This window comes from Papio anubis, chromosome 4 (assembly GCF_008728515.1).
Source record: "Papio anubis isolate 15944 chromosome 4, Panubis1.0, whole genome shotgun sequence".
NCBI lineage: Eukaryota > Metazoa > Chordata > Mammalia > Primates > Cercopithecidae > Papio > Papio anubis.
Genome location: NC_044979.1, coordinates 181,029,948 through 181,044,746, shown reverse-complemented (window position 1 = coordinate 181,044,746; position 14,799 = coordinate 181,029,948). Strand labels below are relative to the sequence as shown.

General features: G+C 44.9%; 1 protein-coding gene across 9 annotated transcripts in view; it reads right to left on the bottom strand.

Annotated features, from left to right (window-relative positions):
• The window catches only part of PCBP3 (poly(rC) binding protein 3), a 280,894-nt gene that overhangs the window by 181,670 nt on the left and 84,425 nt on the right, over window positions 1-14,799 (bottom strand). For 6 of the 9 annotated variants that reach the window (XM_021935142.2, XM_021935141.2, XM_017956357.2 and 3 more), the window contains one exon: window positions 4,267-4,304. The exons of 2 other annotated variants lie outside the window; for them this stretch is intronic. The gene's annotated coding sequence lies outside the window, so the exon portion shown is untranslated. Of the gene's footprint in view, window positions 1-4,266; window positions 5,722-14,799 lie in introns of those variants that run through there. One more of the 9 variants, XM_031665822.1, reaches the window with a different exon arrangement.

The window sequence follows — 14,799 nt, the reverse complement described above, 5'->3', positions numbered from 1 at the left end:
GCAGGAGCAGGGCAAGCAAGGGAGCTCAGGGCCTGAGGTTCATCAACTTTTTACAAAACAGTATTTGCCCATATAACCTTTAAAATTTTTTATTTTCAATAAAACTATAAATATACAGTTTTTAAAAGCAAATAATTCGATAAAGCTTATGAAAAGCAGTGGCCGTGCCCCTCCCTTGTCCCCCACATCACAATCTTTCCGTGAGCTCTTAGCCTCCTGTGGCATTTCTTTATCTCCATATTTCTAATCACTGAGTTTGCATTTGCTATTCGTGATCTTACAATTTTATGTATCAGCTGTTAGCTTCCTGCTACAAAAGATGAGCACCAACTCTCCTGAGCCCCTACCTCGCCCTCCTCCCCACTCTCCAGGACTCCCCTCGCCAGCTGTGCACCTGGTACCTACACCTGATGCTGCAGCTCCCTTCTTGCACAATGTTTCTGTTTCTTGCAGGGAATCAGGGTCTCCCGACTGCTTTGCTTGGTGCTCTATGAACTTAGGTTGATTTCTTTCCAAACTCCTAGCCATGGGGCTGACCACTGCAGACCCACTCATCCTGACATCACCCTCCAAGCCTTTCTTGGAGCCACGCTCCAAGGCCCCAGCGTCCAGCTTCCTCACCCACCCAGTGGCTCCTTTCCCTCCCTCCTGCATCTGTTCCTAGGTTCCCAGTGTTCTGGGGCCAAATAAGGAGGGGCTGGGGTGAAGCTATCCTGTGCCCTGCTTTCCGTTTAGGACAGTCCCCCAACACACGGCAGGCTCCCAGGTCACCTTCCAGGGCGGAACTAGACTGGGTAGGAGAGGGCTGAGAGGCTGACTCCTTCTCAGACAGGTTTTCCACAGCCTTCCTATGTCAACACTACCTCTACTGCCTCCCCATGTTCAGCCGCACAGTAACGCCATTCCGAAGACGTGGGGGCACGGTCTGCAACACAAGAAACTCACTTCCCAGTCCCCTCAACACACACACATACAACAGATGCACACACACCACACACGCACACACCTTCCACACACACACGTGTGTGCGCACCTATATACACACCTGCACACACATACACACGCACATATACACACAGACCTGCATGGGTAAATACACATGCCCACACACGCACACTACACACACACCACACACACTCACACTCACATGCACCTCGCAGCTTTCTAGGTTCAGATCTGCTCTGTTTGTCCATTTGCCTTTCAACTTTCAAAGTTCTGTCATCTTCTTTCTCAATTTCTTGGTGATCGAGACCATCCTGGCTAACACAGTGAAACCCCATCTCTACCAAAAATACAAAAAATTAGCCAGTCTGGTGGCGGGCGTCTGTAGTCCCAGCTACTCAGAAGGCTGAGGTAGGAGAATGGCAACAGTGTGAACATGAGAGGCAGAGCTTGAAGTGAGCCGAGATGGCACCACTGCACTCCAGCCTGGGCAACAGAGCGAGACTCTGTCTCAAGAAAACAAACAAACAAACAAAAACTTTAAGAAGCATATAACCAATTCAGTATTACAAGAAATAAAAGACCTCAAAGTAAACAAAAATCTTCAACAAAGTGTTCATTACTACTTATTTCCCGATCTTGCTGTAGCGGAAAAACAGCCCCGCGATGGGGCTAGGAGTGGGCTCTGGCACTAACCAGCTATGGGAGATGGGTCCCTACCTGCAAAATGAAGTGGCCCTCAGAGGTCCGCACAGACCACACACAGCCCAGGGAAGGCCCACCTGTGCTTCTCCATGAGGCCTACGTTCATCGCTCTCTCTCAGGAGGGGGGAAGAGTTCTCCAAGACATGGGAATGGAAAAACCAAGTACTTCCAAAACTACTGGCTCCCCTGGGAAACATCCACTCAGATGAGCTCTGCGCTGCTTCATCACCGCACCCCAGAATCCCACAGGGGGAAGTTGCAGGACTCACTCGACACAGCCCACGAGAGGAGAGCCCTTCTGTTCCAACCAGCTCAGTGCGCATAGCACCTCCCTTCCCACCAGCAGAAGAGGCCACAGGTGCCTATAAAAGTTCCCTGTCTGTACTGAACACAGGCCTCAGGGAATTTCCAGAATCTGCCTGCTGCAGCCTCCAGAACCCACGTGCTAGCAGGCGATGGTTCCACCTGCACTGCTTGCTCTGCCTCTCAGCCTGGCTGCCGGGGCACAGCTTGCAGGAGGTCGGGCTCGCCCCACCCCAGCACACTGGTTTATTTCCAGAACTGTAGGCTCAGTCTGAAGAGCCTACAGTTAGGCTCAGAAGAAGAATATGGACAACACCAAAGTCAAAGAGAAAATGGGAACAGCACATAACGGGTGTTGCTTATCTGTCTGAGTCCCAGCGGCTCTTCCCTTGAGATTTTGGCGAAAATTAGATTCAAATTTGTAAGATTACGAAGTTGGCCCCAAGGCAACAGGGATTTGGATTCCTCTAAGAAGCAGGTATTACAGAAGCTTTAGTTAAAGCCACAACAGTAACTTAGCAGGGAGAAGAGACTGGCTGGCTCCACACTCCCACACCCACCCTGCTGGTAGAGGCTCCCCTTAGCCCCCAACGCCGTGCGGACTGAGAACACCCACCCTGCTGGTAGGCTCCCCTTAGCCCCCAACGCCATGCGGACTGAGAGCAGCCTCGGGATGACCTGTGAGGCCCCTGACGTGCCCCAGCCACACTCTCACCTCCTGCCCCGCAACCTCCTCACTGCTCCATGGATGCACCAGGCACGTCAGACCCGAGCTTCTGCTCAAAACCCCCTTGGCCCTGCAGCCCCTTACTTACCTCCTGCACCAAGGGGCTCACACCTGCATCTCTGGCAAGACTCACACAGATGCCCCATGTCTCAGGGCTGACCTGACGGCCTATTCACATGGCACGAGGACTCCCACACCCTGCCCTTCCCTGTTTCCTCCACAGCCACTGTCAGCCCCTGACATGCCACAGAATGAACTCACTGACTAGATTTATGTTTTCGAGTCCCCGGCAAGGATGTCAGGATTCTGGCAGTGTGCCTGGGACATCACAGGCACACTGTAAACATCTGCTAAACAAATGAAGGAACAAACGAAGTATTTGTTCAAGTAATTTGTTGGTAAGAACTCTCCTCTTAGGATATTAGTCAGGGTTCCAGTCACCTGCAAGCCCAAGCACCTACATGCACAGGCCCCCAACCCCCCCAGCCATCTCTCCGAGGGGCTCCCCCTGCCAACTCCCCATGCCATCTCTCTGACCAGGGCGCTGCCCTGCTGCAGCTGACATCTCTGGAGGTCGGTGGGCAGGGCCTGCAGCACTGTCTCCTCAGGATGCACTGTGCTCAGGACCTCACAGCAGCCCAGGGCTGCCATCAAGCACACGAGGAAGGCAAGACACACTGGGAGTTCCGACCAACATCACATCAACAAGGCAGCTCTTCTTATTCTACTATTGTGAAGTTGGAAGACTTGGCTCAAATCCCAGCCCCACCACTGTCACCAAGATAACCTGAGTGAGTTACTTCACCTCGCCAAGCCTCAGGGAATAACAATCCCTATCTCAGGGGGGCACTGGGAGGATGAAGGGAGTGATTCTATGGAAGTTATCAAATCAGGGTGGCTGGTACTACTTCACCAGCATCAGCAGTCATCATGACTACATTAGTTTTCCACGCAAAACTGCAAATATACAGCAAGTTCCTGCTGAAAACGTTTTGAAAATGACATTTATAAGCTTTAGAAAAAGAAAGACATCTTAAGGATAATTTTAAAAGGAGTCATCTCAAGGTAGTTTTACAAAACTAGAATTGAGACCACAGTGCATTGTCTGAGACAGGTGTGTGTTGCTGTGTGCTGGCCGGTGCCAGGTCCTTTCCACAGATGTCACCCACGCACCGTGTGGCTTCAGGCATTGTGGTGCCATCACGGCCACCGCACACACAGGCACTATCGGGCAGGGGGCACTGTCGGCACAAGAACAAAGGCATGCAGTAGGCTCCAAGAGTGCTAACAACTGGCCCTCCAGCTCCTGCTGGTCTACATGGTCAGGTTAACTGTGAAGAAAGGTTACCAGAGAAAGAGGAAACTGCCTCTTTGAAAATCTTGGTTCCACAGAAGCAAGAACGGAAAATGCGTGTCACTCACACTACATGCTCTCGGCAGTAGTGTGACCTGAGGCAGGTTCCTCATGAGACATAAAACCAGGATCCAGGGGGAAGGCAGAGACACACGGCTTCCACTCTGCTGACACAGAAAGAGTCGTTTAGTCTAAAAATATCGCCTGTGACAGCATCATAAAAAGCACTACTCACACAGAACCACGTGGGGAGCTTCTCTCTCGTAGACAGTCCTGTAAACAGTTGAAGGAAAAAACAATTAAAATTGGAAATCACAGGCTTTCCAAAGAGAGACAGAAATCACAATCATCTTTCACCTTAGACACCAAATTTTATCAAACCAAAGTCATCTATTAAAAAGATATGTTCATAAATCAGTTATTGGGAAGGTCAAAGACAGTTTCCCAGAGAAAGAATTCCATAAAAAGTGATTCAATTCTAAACTGAGTCTGGAACATACACAATACTGATAAAGACTTAGAGCCGCAGGGTCCCTGAACCTTGACCCACAGTCCTCAGCCTGATTGAAGTCTGGGGCACAGCTGATTCTCAAATCCCTCTGAATCTATGGGGGACGATAAGAACGCAGGGAGAGGATAGGGGACAGTATGGCCCAGGACACCCACAGTCTCACCCCTGAAGGGCCTTCACCTGGACCACAGGCCAAGTGTTCTCCCTGTGCAGATTGCATCAGCAGGTAAACACCGCGCAGAGACTCCTACAGACAGCCAGCCTCTGTCCAGTGATGCCCAAAGACTACAGAAACATAAGAAAGCCTGGACAGATGACCATGGTCAGCTGTGACAGAGAAAGAGTGCGACTGGGTGACTCTCCCACCTCACTTAAAAGTCAGACAAAAGACATGAAATGAGGGTGTTCAGACATGGAGCAGCAGGCAGCACAGGACAACAATCCCCAGAGAAGGGAAGCAAATGGGATGCATCCCACCAATGCCGCAGCCTACAACCTGCGGAAAGTGCTGGGGCCACAGCACAGGAAGGGGGAATCCAGGCAAAGCCAGGGGAGTTGGAGACGGAGTTGAGAATTCAGGGAGGCAAAGGCAGAGAGGAAAGGGGAGAGATGCAACTGACATCTCTGGAAGTCGGTGGGCTGGGCCTGCAGCACCGTCTCATCAGGATGCACTGCACTCAAGACCCCACAGCAGAGCAAAAGCTAGAATTAGAGGGCAGAGTACCAGAAAGGAATGCCCTGCACAGAGAAACATTCCAGAGGTCTGTGGTGGATTCCCTAGAGTCTCTGCCTGGACATGAACGGGCACATGTGAGTGAGTTAACTACCGGAGGCGGGGGGAAGAACCGATAAAAAGAAAAAGTAGGGACAATAGCCATGGCTCACACAGTTCTGGGAAGAGTTCATACTCCCAACAACTAGACTGCAGGAACCTTGCAGTACAGGGGACACCACCACGTGGAGCACTGGGAAGGGCATTGCCTCAGTAACAGGACTGCATGGGCAGCAGAGTAAGCTGGGGTACTGAGAGGTGACAATATGCTAGCAGCCCTCACTCTCAGCGCCTCCTCGGCAGGCCTCGGAGTCCACTCTGGCAGTGCTTGAGGAGCCCTTCAGCCTGCCACGGCACCGTGGGAGCCCCTCTCTGGGCTGGCTGAGGCCAGAGCCTCCTCCCTCTGCTTGCGGGGAGGTGTGGAGGGAGAGGCACCGGCGGGAACCGGGGCTGCATGCGGCGCTTGGGGGCCAGTGCGAGTTCCAGCAGCGGGGGGCGCAGGCTCGGCGGGCCCTGCACACAGAGAGCGGCCGGCCAGCACCCCCGCCCAGGATACTGAGGGGCTTAGCACACGGACCAGCAGCTGCGGACGTTGTGCCGGGTCCCCCAGCAGTGCCGGCCCGCCAGCGCTGCACTCAAATTCTCCCTGGGCGGGCCTTAGCTGCCTCCCAGCAGGGCAGGCCTCCGGACCTGCGTCCCACCATGTCTGAGCTCTACCCCCTCTCCCTCCCCTCCATGGGCTCCTGCAAGGCAGAGCCTCCCGATGGGTACTGCCCCCTGCTCCATGGCACCCGGTCCCATCAACCACCCAAGGGCTGAGTGCAGTGGTGGCTCGGGACTGGCAGGCAGCTCTGCCTGCCGCCCCAGTGCAGGATCCACTAGGTGAAGCCAGCTGGGCTCCTGAGCTGGATGGGGACTTGGAGAACTTTTATGTCTACCTAGAAGATCCTAAAAACACCAATCAGCACTCTATGTCTAGCTCAAGGTTTGTAAATACACCAACTGGTACTCTGTATCTAGCTAACTCTGTATCTAGCTAACATAGTGGGGACTTGGAGAACTTTTCCCTCTAGGCACTGTGTCTAGCACTCTGTGTCTAGCTCAAGGATTGTAAACACACCAATGGGCACTCTGTGTCTAGTTCAGCACGCTGTCAAAACAGACCAATCAACTCTCTGTAAAATAGACCAATCAGCTCTCTATAAAATGGACCAATCAGCAGGATGTGGGTGGGGTCAGATAAGGGAATAAAAGCAGGCTGCCCCAGTCAGCAGTGGCAATCCACTGGGGTCCCCTTCCACAGGTTGGAAGCTTTGTTCTTTCATTCTTTGTAATAAGTCTTGCTGCTGCTCACTCTTTGGGTTCACGCTGCCTTTATGAGCTGTAACACTCACCACAAAGTGTGCAGCTTCACTCCTGAAGCCAGCGAGACCATGAATCCACCAGGAAGAATGAACAACTCCAGACGCACTGCCTTTAAGAGCTGTACCGCGAAGATCTGCAGCTTCACTCCTGAAGCCAGCGAGACCACAAACCCACCGGGAAGAAGGAACAAACTCCGGACACACCATCTTTAAGAACTGTAACACTCACCACGAGGGTCCGCAGTTTCATTCTTGAAGTCAGCGAGGCCAAGAACCCACCAATTCCAGACACAGTACTACACTAGGCGATGCTTAACAAAGTCAGCAACAAGCCGCCAAAAAATCTGAACTTTCCAAGTAACTTAAATGCATTCCAAAACATACTTCAAAATATTTTAAAAGAATACAGAGTCCAACAATACAAAGTTGACAATGTCTTTCATCCATCCAAAACTGAGTAGGTATGCAAAGAAGCACAAAAATATATCTCATAATGAGATTAGTTGATCAGTAAGACACAAACCCAGTAATTATACACACAGAGATCATTAGTACACAAAGACATTAAAATAGCTATTATGCACTTTAGGACGTAGAGGCGGGCAGATCATTGAGGTCAGGAGTTCAAGACCAGCCTAAGCAACATGGTGAAATCCCGTCTCTACTAAAAATACAAAAATTAACCAGGCATGGTGGTGGTCGCCTGTAATCCCAGCTACTTGGGAGGCTGAAGCAGGAGAATTGCTTAAACCCAGGAAGTGGAGGCTGCAGTGAGCCAAGATCATGCCACTGCACTGCAGCCTGGGCGATGGAGCTAGACTCCGTTTGAATAAATAAATAAATAGGCCACGTGCAGTGGCTCATGCCTGTAATCCCAGCACTTTGGGAGGCCGAGGCGGGTGGATCACAAGGTCAGGAGATCGAGACCATACTGGCTAACACGGTGAAACCCCGTCTCTACTAAAAATACACACAAAAAATTAGCCAGGCGTGACGGTGGGTGCCTGTAGTCCCAGCTACTCGGGAGGCTGAGGAAGGAGAATGGTATGAACCCAGGAGGTGGAGCTTGCAGTGAGCCGAGATGGTGCCACTGCACTCCAGCCTGGGCGACACAGCGAGCCTCCATCTCAAAAAATAAATACATTGTATATGTAGAAGACAATACAGGAAAGCATAAAATGCTAAGGACAGACAAGAAAAGTATTTTTAAAACACACAAATCAAGCATGCAGAGATGAAAAATGTATCTGAGATTTTTAAAAATATGCTGACTGGGATTAACACCATATTAGACCACAAAAGAAAAGATCAGTCAATGTACAGACAGAAAAATCTGTGCAGGCAGAAACTACCTAAAATAAAACAAAGAAAGATTCTCTACTCCCAAAAGACAAAAATGTATGTGTAATTGGAGACCCAGAAGCAGGGGATGAGACAAGCCAAAAACATATTTTAAAAAATAATGACAAAAGGCAGGGCAGAGTGGCTCAAGCCTGTAATCCCAGCACCTTGAGAGCCCAGGAGTTTGAGACCAGCCTGGATAACATAGTGAGACTCCATCTATACAAAAACATTTTTAAAAATCAGCCAGGCATGGTGGCACACACCTGTAGTCCAGCTACTCAGGAGACTGAGGTTGGAGGATCACCTGAGCCCAGGAATTCAAGTCTACTCTGAACTGTGATTGCACAACTGCACTCCAGCCTGGATGACAGAACGAGGCCTTGTCTCTAAAACAGACCCAAAAAAAATTACAAAACGTTTTCAAAAATGGATGAAAATTTAAGCCCATATATAGATTCAGAAAGGTCAACAATCCCCAACCAGAAATAAGTAAATAAATAAATAAATAAACAAACAAACTAAACCAAGGCACGTCATAATCAAATTATGTTAAAAAAAAAAAAATCGTATAAAGGCAGCCAGAAAAAAAGAAACATTATGGCAAGAGCAGCTAAAAATCTACTCATTTGCTGCTCTTGCCACAGAAAAACAAAACAAATAAAAAATGGATACCTATGTGAGATGATGGATATGTTAATTTGCTTCACTAGCAGGAACGTTTTTATTATCTGCATTTTATCATATTGTGTACCTTAGATATACACAATATAATTTTTTAAAATAGGAAACCATGTACAGAGACAAGCACAGACAGGGTGAACAGAGAACTTTTCAGAAACAGTGCAAGGCAGAAGCCAATTGAATTCTATGTCTAAAGTAATGAAAGAAAAGGCTACCAACCTGGAAAACAAAACATAGAAAAAATAACTTTCAAATATAAAAGTAAAAAGAAGACTTTTTCTAACAAACAAAAGCTAAAATAATTCATTATCCAACATACCTGAACTACAAATAATATTAAAAGAAGTACAAAATACAAAAGGAAAATAACACCAGAATGAAATCTGGATCTACAAAAAGAAGTGAAAACCGTTGAAACAGAAAATATATAAAATATAAAAGCCTCTTTTTCTTAATTTTTTAAGATTGTTTTCAAATATAATAGACTATGTAAAGCAAAAAAAAAAAAAAAGCAATGTATTGTGGGGTTTATGACAATGTCGAAGTGAGGTGATAAGGGCATAATGTAATAGCCAGAAGTAAGAGAGAGTATACTTTTAGGCCGGGCGCGGTGGCTCAAGCCTGTAATCCCAGCACTTTGGGAGGCCGAGACGGGCGGATCACGAGGTCAGGAGATTGAGACCATCCTGGCTAACACAGTGAAACCTCGTCTCTACTAAAAAAATACAAAAAAACTTAGCCGGGCGAGGTCGCAGGCGCCTGTAGTCCCAGCTACTCGGGAGGCTGAGGCAGGAGAATGGCGTGAACCCGGGAGGCGGAGCTTGCAGTGAGCTGAGATCCGGCCACTGCACTCCAGCCTGGGTGACAGAGCGAGACTCCGTCTCAAAAAAAAAAAAAAAAAAAAAAAAAGAGAGAGTATACTTTTGTAATGTTCTTACACCATATGTGAACTGGCACGATATTACTTGCAGATGACTATGGTAGGTTAAGGAAATATACAACAAATCCTAAAGCAACCTCTAAAAACACAGAGATAAAGCTAATAAGCTGCAACCCAATGTCCTCAGGTTTTCAGGCATACACTGTAAAAGTATCCACTTGTAACTGTTGGATCTTGAGTTGTTTAAGAGAAGTTCCAGGAAGAAGCCCAGTGCTGGCAAAACAAAAACCAATTAGATCCAGAGAGGCCTCAGTTGGAGATGAACTTTGGCAAACTCTCCTCATTACCATACTAAAAACTCCACTAAAATAAGAGAAGAGCTTATTTGCTATCGTGTATACACCTGTGATGTATGTAGAAGCATGACTGACAACTGTGCCTGTGCTGCCTTGACTGTACCTTCTACACACAATGATTCAGCTAACGAGCTTAAAAATGGTGTTTTCAGCGTCGTTCAGGGAGGCGCTGCTTTGGAGAATTATCCCTGGTGTCCTCCTTACTTGTTGCAATTTTAGATTCACTTGTTAAATCCTCCTTGGTTGAGCTTGTTGTACTATTGGTGGCCAAGCAATTGAACCCACCCATTGTGTGGGCAACAAAACTAGTAAAGGTAATAAAACTTATCATAAAAAGTACTCAATCCAAAATAAGGAAGAATGAGAGGAAATGGGACTCTAATAACAAGTGGGAAAAATTGAAATCCAATAGCAAAAAGACAGTTTTATACCCAACCATATCAATAATCACATTAAATACGAATGGTCTAAACATTCCAATTAAAATGTACTTTTTAAGACTCGATAAAAAAACAAGACCACACAATAAGCTATTTGTAAGAAACCCACTTTAAATATAAACATACACATAGGTTAAAAAAAAAGGATGGGGAAAAATGTGCCATGTTAACTCTAATAAAAAAAAAGCTGGAGTGACCATATTAATATCAGAAAAAGTAGATTTCAGGGTACATAATATTACCACAAGTAAATAAGGGCATTATATAATAATTAAGGGGTCAGTTTATCAAGAGAAAATAATAACCCTAAATGTTCACACACCTAATAAAGAGCTTAAAAATATATAAAGCAACCCCCTACCAGACAGATAAATCCACAATTATAATGGAAGCTTTCTACACTTCTGTTTCAATAAGTGATTTTGTAAAAACCTACACAGAAGATCAGTACGGGATACAGGAGACCCAAATAACATTATCATCCAACATTATTTAACTGACATTTATAGAACACTCCATACAATTATAACAGAATATGCCTTTTTTTCAAGTGGTCATGAGATATTTTCAAAGGTAATAATCTGAAAATTTTGAAAAATTTCAATAAAACTTTAAAGGAATAAAAAAAAAAATGCTTCCTGACCACAATGGAATTAAATTAGAAATCAATTAAATTAGAAATCAGGAACAAAAAAGTATTTGGGAAATCTTCCAAATACTTGGAAAATAAATAGCACATGTCTAAATAACATATGGGTCAAAGAAAAAAACACAATGGAAATTAGAAAGCATTTTGACCTGAATAAAAATGAAAACACTACATATCAAAATATGTGGGAGGCAGTAAAAGCAGTACCAAGAGGGAGATTAATAGCACTAAATGATTATATTAGGGGAATAAAAGGTCTCAAATCCATTACTTAAGCTTACTAAAACAGAGCAAAGTAAGCAGAAGAAAGGAAATAAAGAATAGAAATCTATAAGCTGAAAAGCCATTTTAAAAATCCTTCTGCAGGAGACTAAAGTGGGAAGATCACTTGAAGCCAGGAGTTTGCGACCAGCCTGGGCAACACAGCAAGACCTACTCTCTACAGAAAAAAATTCTGTTACATTAGCCAGGCGTGGTAGATGGTGGAACATCCCTGTAGTCCTAGCTACTCGAGAGGCGGAGGCAGGAAGATCACTTGAGCCAAGGAGTTCAAGGTTACAGAGCAAGCCTCTGTCTCTAAAAATATATAAATAGAAGTAAAAAATACAGAAAATTAATGAAACTGAAAGTTGGTTCTTTAACAAGGCAAACAATATTGGTAAACATCTAGCTGCACTGCCCAAGAAAAAAGAGGGAAGGCCGAAATTACTAACATCAAGAATGAGAAATAGAACATTATACAGACACAAAAGATATTATAAAGACAATTAGGTCAAACCACAATGTGATACCACTTCACACCAGAATGGCTATAATCAAAAAAGTCTAACGGAAGTGTTGATGAGGACCTGAAGAAACAGGCAACCTCATACATTGCTGGTAGAAATGAAAAATGGCGCTGGTGGAAATGAAAAATGGTGCTGCTAGGGTGGAAAACAGTCTGGCAGTTCCACAAAAAGTTAAACATAGAATCACCATAGGATAGCAACTCCCCTCCTAGGTACAGACCCAAAAGAATTAAAAATACACATTTAAGCAGATACTTGTTTCTAACAGTGCTATTCACAACAGCCAGCACGGGGAAACAACCCAAATGTCCATCAGCAGATGAATGGATAAACACGTTTGGTATAGCCATACAATGGAGTATTCTGTAGACATCAAAAGGAATGAAGTACGGCACGTGTTACAGATGAACCTCCAAACGGGGCTAAGTCAAAGAACCCAGACGTAAAAGGTTATATATTGCATTATCTCTTCAGATGAAATATCTAGAACAGGCAAGTCCACAGAGACAAAAAGCAGGTTAGTGGTTTCCAGGGCATAAGGAAAGGGGGAGACCAGGAGTGATTACTTAATGGGTGGGAGGTATTCCTCTGTGGTAACAAAAAAGTTTTGAAAATGTCTGAAACTGGGTACTAGCTGTACAACATTCTGAATGCACCAAATTGTACACTTTAAAACGGCTAATTGCATTTTAAGTGAATTTCACTTCAATAAATAAATAAATACAATAAGCGGATGCTATGAACTACTCTGCATGTCAGTAAATCTGCCAACTTAGATGGAGCAAGTTCTTACAAGAATCAAATCATCGAAACTCACTCAAGGAGAATTAAATAATCCTATATATATACTGAAGAAACTGCATTCAAGATAAAACCTTCCCACAAAGAAAAGAGCTGACTGAGACGACTTCGCAGGTGAATTCTATAAAATATTCTAGAAAGAAATAATATCAATTTCTTACTAACTCATCTGGAAAACTGAAGATGAGAGAATACTTCCCAATTCATTCTATAAGGCAAGCATTAACATGCTACAAAATCAGAAAAAGACACAGAAGAAAATACATCAATATTCCTCAGAAATATAGATGCCAAAATTCTTAAATTTTAGCATATAAAAATCCAACAATATAAAATAAATACATGCAGATAAAATGGGTTTTAACCCAGAAATGCAACTGGCTTACTATTGTTTTTTAAAACAATCAACGTAATTCACCATATAAACAAAAAAGAAACACCATATGATCATCTTGATATAGAGAAAACACTTGACAAAATTCAGCATTAACTCATGATAAAAATCCTCAGCAACCTGGGAATTTAAGGACTCTTTCTGAACCTGATAAGGACCTCCAGTTGAAACATACAGCTAACAGTATACACAGCGGTGAAAACTGAATGCTTACCCCTAAATTCAGGAACAAAGTTACACTGTCTCCTCCAAGCACTTCCTTTAACAAGATACCAACCTCTACAAGTTGATCTATCAATTCAGTGCAACCCCAATCAAAACCTGAACTAATCTAATTCTAGAATTTGTATGAAAATACCAAGGAAATAAACCAGCCAAAGAACTCTGAAAAAGAGAACAAAATGCGAGGGCTTATACTGCCCGATTTCAAGATTTATTATAAAGCTGGTTATAAAGATCAATAAATTGACCCATGGAATAGAGTACAGTCCAGAAATAGTCTGCACACAGTATTAACCATGTTTTTCCTTTTTAATATCTGATGCTTTGACATCCAGGGCCTGCCCTCCAAGCGTTAGCCAATTCCTAGAAATAGCGAACAACCCACCCTGGAGTGTACCTTTCAAATATAAACCCACCAGCCCAGAGCCCACACCCCAGCCACCTCCTCCCACATGGGGCCACTCCCCACCTGCCCCAATCACCCAAGCCCAGGCACCAGACAACTAGGGACAGACTCTACACCCAAGGGCCTGCTGAAATGATTCAAACTGCCACTCCTAAGCCTGCTCTCCGTGCCTCACCCATTCCTCCCGTGGAGACCACAGTGAGACTTTCCCTGCCCACATTGTCCCCTTGCTCCCTCTGCCTCTTAACCTACCCGGTGCTTCCCATGTGGCCCTGCCTGGCAGCCGTGCTCCTGTTTCCAGGGAGCTGTGGGTACAAACACTTTCTTCCTTCATGACAGTCATTTCTATGTCTCATGTCTTAGCACACTGGATTAAAACAAATCCCAGACATCCTGAAAACACACACATACGAACAAGTGATTTTGACAAAGTTTCCCACGCAGCTTAATGAGGAAAAGATCATCTTTTCAAGAAATGGTGCTAGAACAATTGGAAATTATATTTTTAAAAAACAAGAAAAGTAAGAACCTTGACATTTTCTTTGCATCCAATATAGAACTAATTCAAAATAGATCATAGACTTAAATGTAATAGTCAAAACTATAAAGATTGTAGAACAATGAAGAAGAGAAAATCTTAAAGACCTTCAATTTCACAAAGAATTATTAAGCATGATACAAAAGGCATGAACTACGAAAGACAAAAACTGATGTTGGAGGTTACCAAATTTTAAAACTTTTCATCTTCAAGTCACTGTTATAAAAATGAAAAGTCAGGCTACAGACTGAGAGAAAATATTTGAAAAACACATACCCCATAAAAGACTGTATCCAGAATATATACAGAAAAAAATCTCAAAGCTCAATAAGAAAATAAACAAGCCAGTTTTTTAAATGAGCAAAATATTTGATCAGGTACTTCAAAGAAAATACACAGATGGCAAATAAGCACATGAAAAGATGATCTGGCCGGGAAAGCGCAACACATGCTTTCCAGACCAGCCAGGCCAGCCGTGGGAGTCACACGCGGGTCACTGTCCTCCACATCCTGAATGCCGTGGTGGAAGGCACTGGAAACACAGGCAGGCTTCAAGCGGGAGACGCAAACATCAGGAAAGGTCGGCACCGTCTGCGACACAGGGACAGATGGACATGCCTAG